Here is a 6,274-nt window from a genome sequence, read left to right as displayed (position 1 = left end):
ACTGGGTGACCCATCTGGACTGCAGGTAGACCATTTTACCACACTTTTAATAGATGACAGCACATGTTGCTCAAAAAATTGTATGTACAATTAATGGTACACCACACCCTCACTGTGTCCACTGATGCAAACTTTCATAGTCTCAGTATCAACACCTTATTTAATGTTTTTCCATTTAAAAACAGCTTTTGGTTGATTTGTTTATTATTTACATTTTACAAAATGTCTTCTTTTTTTCAGAAACAGAGCTGTAACTATTGAAACGATTTATTAATGTGCCAAATAGTAAGTAAGTAAAATGGAAGAAAAAGGTTCTATAACATTCATACATTTTGCTCAATAAGATCAATAATATAGATTATGTTATTATCTTAAGTCTTTATGAGGATCTTTGTATTCTGATGCCAGATCACCCGTTACTTCCTTTCAAGCATACATGGGGGAGGGATTGCCTGATACATGGAAACGGCATGGTGATAGTAAACTCAGAGGCGTATGGTCCATTCAACTGAGCCCAATCAAACAAAATAAGTGTAAAACTATTCCTCATCATTTTTGTCTTTGTAACATACTGTGCATATGATGCTTGTTGACAACAAGGTAGCTTTTCTTTGCTTTCTTGTCGATTTTTTTTAAAAATTACGATTATTTGCTTGTTTTACCATTTATGAGCTTATTGTGTTGTCAGTATTTTACAGGCTAATCTCTGTGCTTCAGTGTCCCACAGCAGTCTTTACTGGTTGACCCACCCTTAATCATACAGATAATAACAAATTAAATATTAAAACCTCTGATTTCATATTATTATAGAGAATAATTCAATATTCTAGCTCATTTTAATAGTTAATTAATTGGCATTTAGACCCATGTGGTGGACCAAAGTATTAATGTGGATTATTTTTGCCTGCCATAAGCACTAGCAAAGTTCACAGGGTGAGCAGCAATCATTATTTTGGAGCTGTGAAGATATTTTCCAAAACTGCACAATGAACTGTCAGCGTGATTTGCATCAGTTGTGGGTATGCAAAAATATCAGCACATGTGGGAGATAAAATAAAAAGGAACAAAGAGAAAAGCTTGTAAGTTTTAAAAAGAGTTTTGTGACCTGATTTTTGACTAATATGATGCTGTTTTTCTATTCTCAATGATTTAAAGCAATATAAATAGGTTTTTGTACAACATTTCCTAACATAGGCCTATCTCAGTCCATTGAGGTTAGCTGTTTAGCCTTTTTTAATTTATTGCTCTTCATCATATGTCTCATCAATTCAATCAAGACAGACATAAAAACACAATTTTTCCCTTCTAACTACCACAATGAGCTATCATCACCTACTGAAACCACTCACTGGGTACATGAAATGAAACGTGTGCCACCTCATGTCTTGTTCCAAGTAAATTTGTGAGCGATAACAGTTAGAGAGGAATTTGGAGAACTGCGGCCATATTTTTCTCAGAAAATAAAGCAAAAGCAAAAGCAAATGCTTTTTGTCCTGTGATTGAAAACTCAGCATGAAAATGGAGGAGGGAACTGTGAAAAATCTGTGGGAAAACCTACCTGGCACTGCCACACCCCAGGAGGAAAAGAGGATGTGCTCAAATTATTTCACGTAAGCCATTCTTCGTATTCGCCATTTGTTCATCTTCTTCTGCAGCAGATCGCAAAAACGCATCCTGCGTGACATGACATTACTGTTAACCTTTGTTATGGACAGGTTTGTCTTTAAGCAGCTCCTGACACCTAACCTCACCTGGAGGACACAGAGCGGAGAGGCAAAGAGCTGTTTGTGATGAGGGCTTTGAACACGAAGCTGGTGTTGATTCAGTCTAACTGCTTCGATGGCAGATTAGACGGTTGTGCTTTCGCTCTGCGACTCTGAGTTTGTATGTCTGTGTGTGTGTCATCGCTCCAAACTGTGGCCCTGGGATTACATACTCTAGCAGAGACTGCCACAAAGGCTGTTTTGAGTACTTTGGCGGGTGTTTAGATTTTTGTCTGTCTGTAGACAGATTTTATTATGATTGCGTCAGAGTTGTGCAAGATGCAGTCATGAGCCTTGGCAAGTGCACAACTGAGACTGACGTGTGTCTGTAAAACAAACTACAGCAATGTTTATTTATCCAAGAATTTCTATGTTAAGAAAACTGAAGATATTAAATAAACAACTCTTCAATGGGAATGTACCTTTAAAACTAGCAGCTTCTCCTACTTTGAAGCTCTCTGGGATAGTTTTATATATTTTCGGGCAGTTTCAGCGATATAGTAATCAATTAGCAAACCGATACAGTTTATCTCATGTGCTCGGCCATTTAATAGGTCCAATTAGACCAGAGTACTTAAACGAGATGTGATGAGCGTATGAATTCACAAATAATTCCTCATTATTTTTATTCTCTAATATAGAAGAAAGATCTGCATGCATCATCTGGACTCTACAATAAGGCAGGTATTTTAACCAACCTCTTCACCACCACCAACACATAATGGTCAATGTTAAAAAAGTTCAAAAGCTATGCTATTTAGCACCTATTTGAACGTTTCTCTGAGGAAATTAAACAGAACTATAAAAGGCAGCCGCAATTATGCAATAAAAATTAGAGCTCTACTACTAATTACCCACTCAGAAAACTAAAGTGAGACAAACCACTGTAAAATAACAACACCCTCAGGTTTATGGGTATCCCTCAAAGACAACAGGTCGGACTGTTTGTAATGCAACACACACAAAAAGCCATCACTAAATTTGGGAGAGAAAACATTCCTGCATCATACAAAAGAAAAGCTGGATTTCTAACATATAACACAATAAATACTGTCACAAAAACAGACTCCAGACCCACCAGATGGCATTACAGCTCTACCACAGAGATGTGGACATCATAACAAAATCGAAAAACAATATACACAGGAACAACACAACCCACTGACCTTAATCACAAACAACAGTCAAAACTATATCCAGGATACCCTCCCAACCCCAGGATTTAAAACAATCCAGACTTCCTTAAAAATAGTTAGGATAGGTGTAGATGAAGCCTATCAGTCACCTCAGTCAGGCTGAGATCTGGATTTTGACTGTATCACTTGCAAGACCTCAATGCTTTGCTGCTATGTTTGGGATCATTGTCCTGTGTCATGATCCAGTTTGGACCAAGCTTTAGCTGTGGGACAGATGGCCTCTCTTTTGACTCTAGAATGTTTTAGTATACAGAGGAGTTTATGGTTGACTCAGTGACCGCAAGGTGCCTGAAACAAGCCCAAATTATCATCCTTCCACCACTTTATGGTTGATATGAGGTGCATGTGGTGATATGACGTTTTTAGTTTTCTCCAAAAGTGGTGCTGTGCATTCTGACCACACATCTCCACCTTGGTCTGGTCTGTCCAAAGCGCATTGTTCCAGAAGTCTTGACGTTATTTGTTCAGATGCATCTTTGCGAGCCTAAGCTGTACTGACACAGCCTTTTTTCAGAGAGAGGATGCTTTTTCCTTCCAAACAAGCTGTACTTGCTCAGCCTTTTTCTAATGTACTGCCATGAACTTTAACATTTAACATGCTAACTATAGAATCTGTAAAGTCTGAGAGGTTTTTTGCAGTTTCTCTGAACATTGTACGCTTTGTACTTGGGGTGAATTTACTGGGATGTTCGTTCCTGGGAAGACTGGCAACTGTCTTAAGTGTTTTTCAACTTTTAGATAATCATTCCTACTGCAAAATGTTGACTTTAAATTGTTTACAAACGGCTTTATAACCCTTTGTATACTAATGGACATCAACACTTAATTCTCTATGATCATAAGATCATGCTATGCGCACACTCTTAATTCTTGTAAAAGCAGAAATCATGTACTTAGTTTTTCATGCATTTCTTCTGCATTTTGGCTTTTTGTTAACATGTCATATTTATTGTTGTATTTACCTAATTTTAAGATCTGCTAAGGATTGTATGTCAATTTCTTTGGATACCAGAATATGTAAAATAAAATTTTAAGTCTTGTAATTGTCTTTTTAACTCAGCAATAGAAAAACATTGAGGAAGACTTTGTGGATGATCCTCCATTTTTGCCAAACACCAGCTTAAACATGTAAAAAGGAAGGAGATCAGACCTAGCTCTTAAATTATGTTTTCATTAAATATATGAAAATTTAATGGAATATTAATTATGCTGATTTATGCATTTGAGCCCAGTCTAGTCGGGCATCCTGCACTGCTCACTACGGAAGTCTTTTCCCCTGTGACACACAAGACACACAGGTGAAATGTACACATCCTGGTGGGAGCAGGACACTGCAAATAACTGCTCCATCTGTATTTAAAAGTGGCAGTATACTGAAGTAACATCACGTTAAAATGTGGCTCTGAAACAAGGATGTTTCATATTTTGACATGTCTGCTACCAGAAATCCTCATGGTTCTTCTTGTAGTATTGTAGGTGGGAGGGATGGTGACACAAGGAGGGGAGCTGAGGAAAGGGTTCAAGCTTCTGGCTTAGTTCAACAAAAAGAGGTCAGCTAGATGTAAAGAGATAACTGCAAATCTCAGAAGCACAAATCAAGCAAATGCAGTTTTAGTGAAAAGAATAATGTGCAGATGCTTGGCAGTAAAAGTGTAAATGGGGACACTTGGAGGTAGAGACAAGCCAAATGAAAAAGCTGTATATATAAAGCTTTGTTATTTGATATTTTATTTCATATGGTTCATGAAAGCTGTAGTGTCATGCATATGTGTTGTAAACTTTAAAATATGAGTGAAAGATGTCTTATAATTTTAATTCAATTAAAAAAACACATTTTTGCGTACCTTTTAGGTGTTGTCTGGGTTTATCTTGATTTGCATCTGTTAAACTGGTGTTTGATTTAACCTCCAGGACCTCATTTAGATCAAAATACTCAATTTTGTTCTACAAGGGCCTGATATCCACTTATGAGGACATTATACTGCTACTGTTCTGTCAAAATTTTAAATGAATATCCTCATATGTGGCTCTTATTTTTCTTAAAAACAAAAATAAGGTTAAAAAAAAATATCTGGTAATTCTTTGTTTTTACATTCATCGGGCCAATATGCCCAAATATCAAAGAGAAATTAAAAATGCATGCCGTGGAAGAGTTCGGGTCTTAGGAGGTTAAAGAAAATGGAGATCACTGAATCAACAGAGAAGCTTAAGTAAAGTGTGACGGTGAGTATGCAACACAGTATGAAAAATACGACTAAATATGGCATGACACGAATCAACTTTCTTAACAAATAAATGGACACAGAATTCATGATAGTATTTAACAAAGTACTGGAAACATTCCTCATAGATTTTTTTGTGTGAATTGTAGCCTCAGTTTCCTGTTCTTAATTCAGTTCAATTTAGCTCCCCTTAAGGTGCTTTATATTGTAAGGTAAAGGCCCTACAGTAAAACAGAAATGTTGACAAGAGTTGCACCTGGTGTGATCTTCTGCTGCTGTAGAACATCATCTTCAAAGTTTGATATGAAGTGCATTCTCTGATATTCTTCTGGATATTTTGGTTGTCATGAGAGGTTAATTGAATTACTGTTGCCATGCTATCAACTTGAAGCAGTCTGGCCATTCTCTTCTGACCACTGACATAAAAAAATAAAAATAAAATCACCCAGAGGACTGCCACTCACTGGATATTTTCTCTTTTTCAGACCATTCTCTGTAAACCCAAGAGATGGTTGTGTGGGAAAATCCCAGGGGATCAGCAGTTTCTGAGATACTCAGACCAGCCCGTCTGGCACCACTTAAATGACCTCTCCGCCTCATTCTGATGCTCAGTCCAGCAGGTCGTCTTGACCATCTCTACATGACTAAATGCATTAAGCTGCTGCCATGTGCACACACACAAACACTTAGATTTTTGCGTTAAGATGCAGGTGAAGAGGTGTACCTAATAAAGTGGTCAGTCATCTATAAATCTGTTTCAGCCACATGGTCGATTGTGTAACGGGTTTTTTGTTTTTAATTTGTGAGTTTATTAAACTGATGTTACGTTACAGTGCAGCAGTTGCTACTGGGGACGGTGCTGTTATGGCCTTCTATCCATCATCATGCTATTCTGTCATTATTGTGACAAGAAGTAACCATGACTTACTTCAACACCAGTGAAGACAAACTGAAAGTTCCAAAGTAAACTACCCCCTAACTCAGAGTGCTAAACTAGCCGTTAGCCGTATGCGTGGTGATTTGCATAGTGCCTGATGAGGAAGATTGCCTGTTTTAAGCTGAGACAGTTAACAGTTCATTTCTATAAACCCCG

Source organism: Perissodus microlepis, chromosome 6, assembly GCF_051167445.1.
Source record: "Perissodus microlepis isolate ML-2025 ecotype Zambia chromosome 6, ASM5116744v1, whole genome shotgun sequence".
Taxonomy (NCBI): domain Eukaryota; kingdom Metazoa; phylum Chordata; class Actinopteri; order Cichliformes; family Cichlidae; genus Perissodus; species Perissodus microlepis.
Note: the sequence above shows the minus strand (reverse complement) of the source record.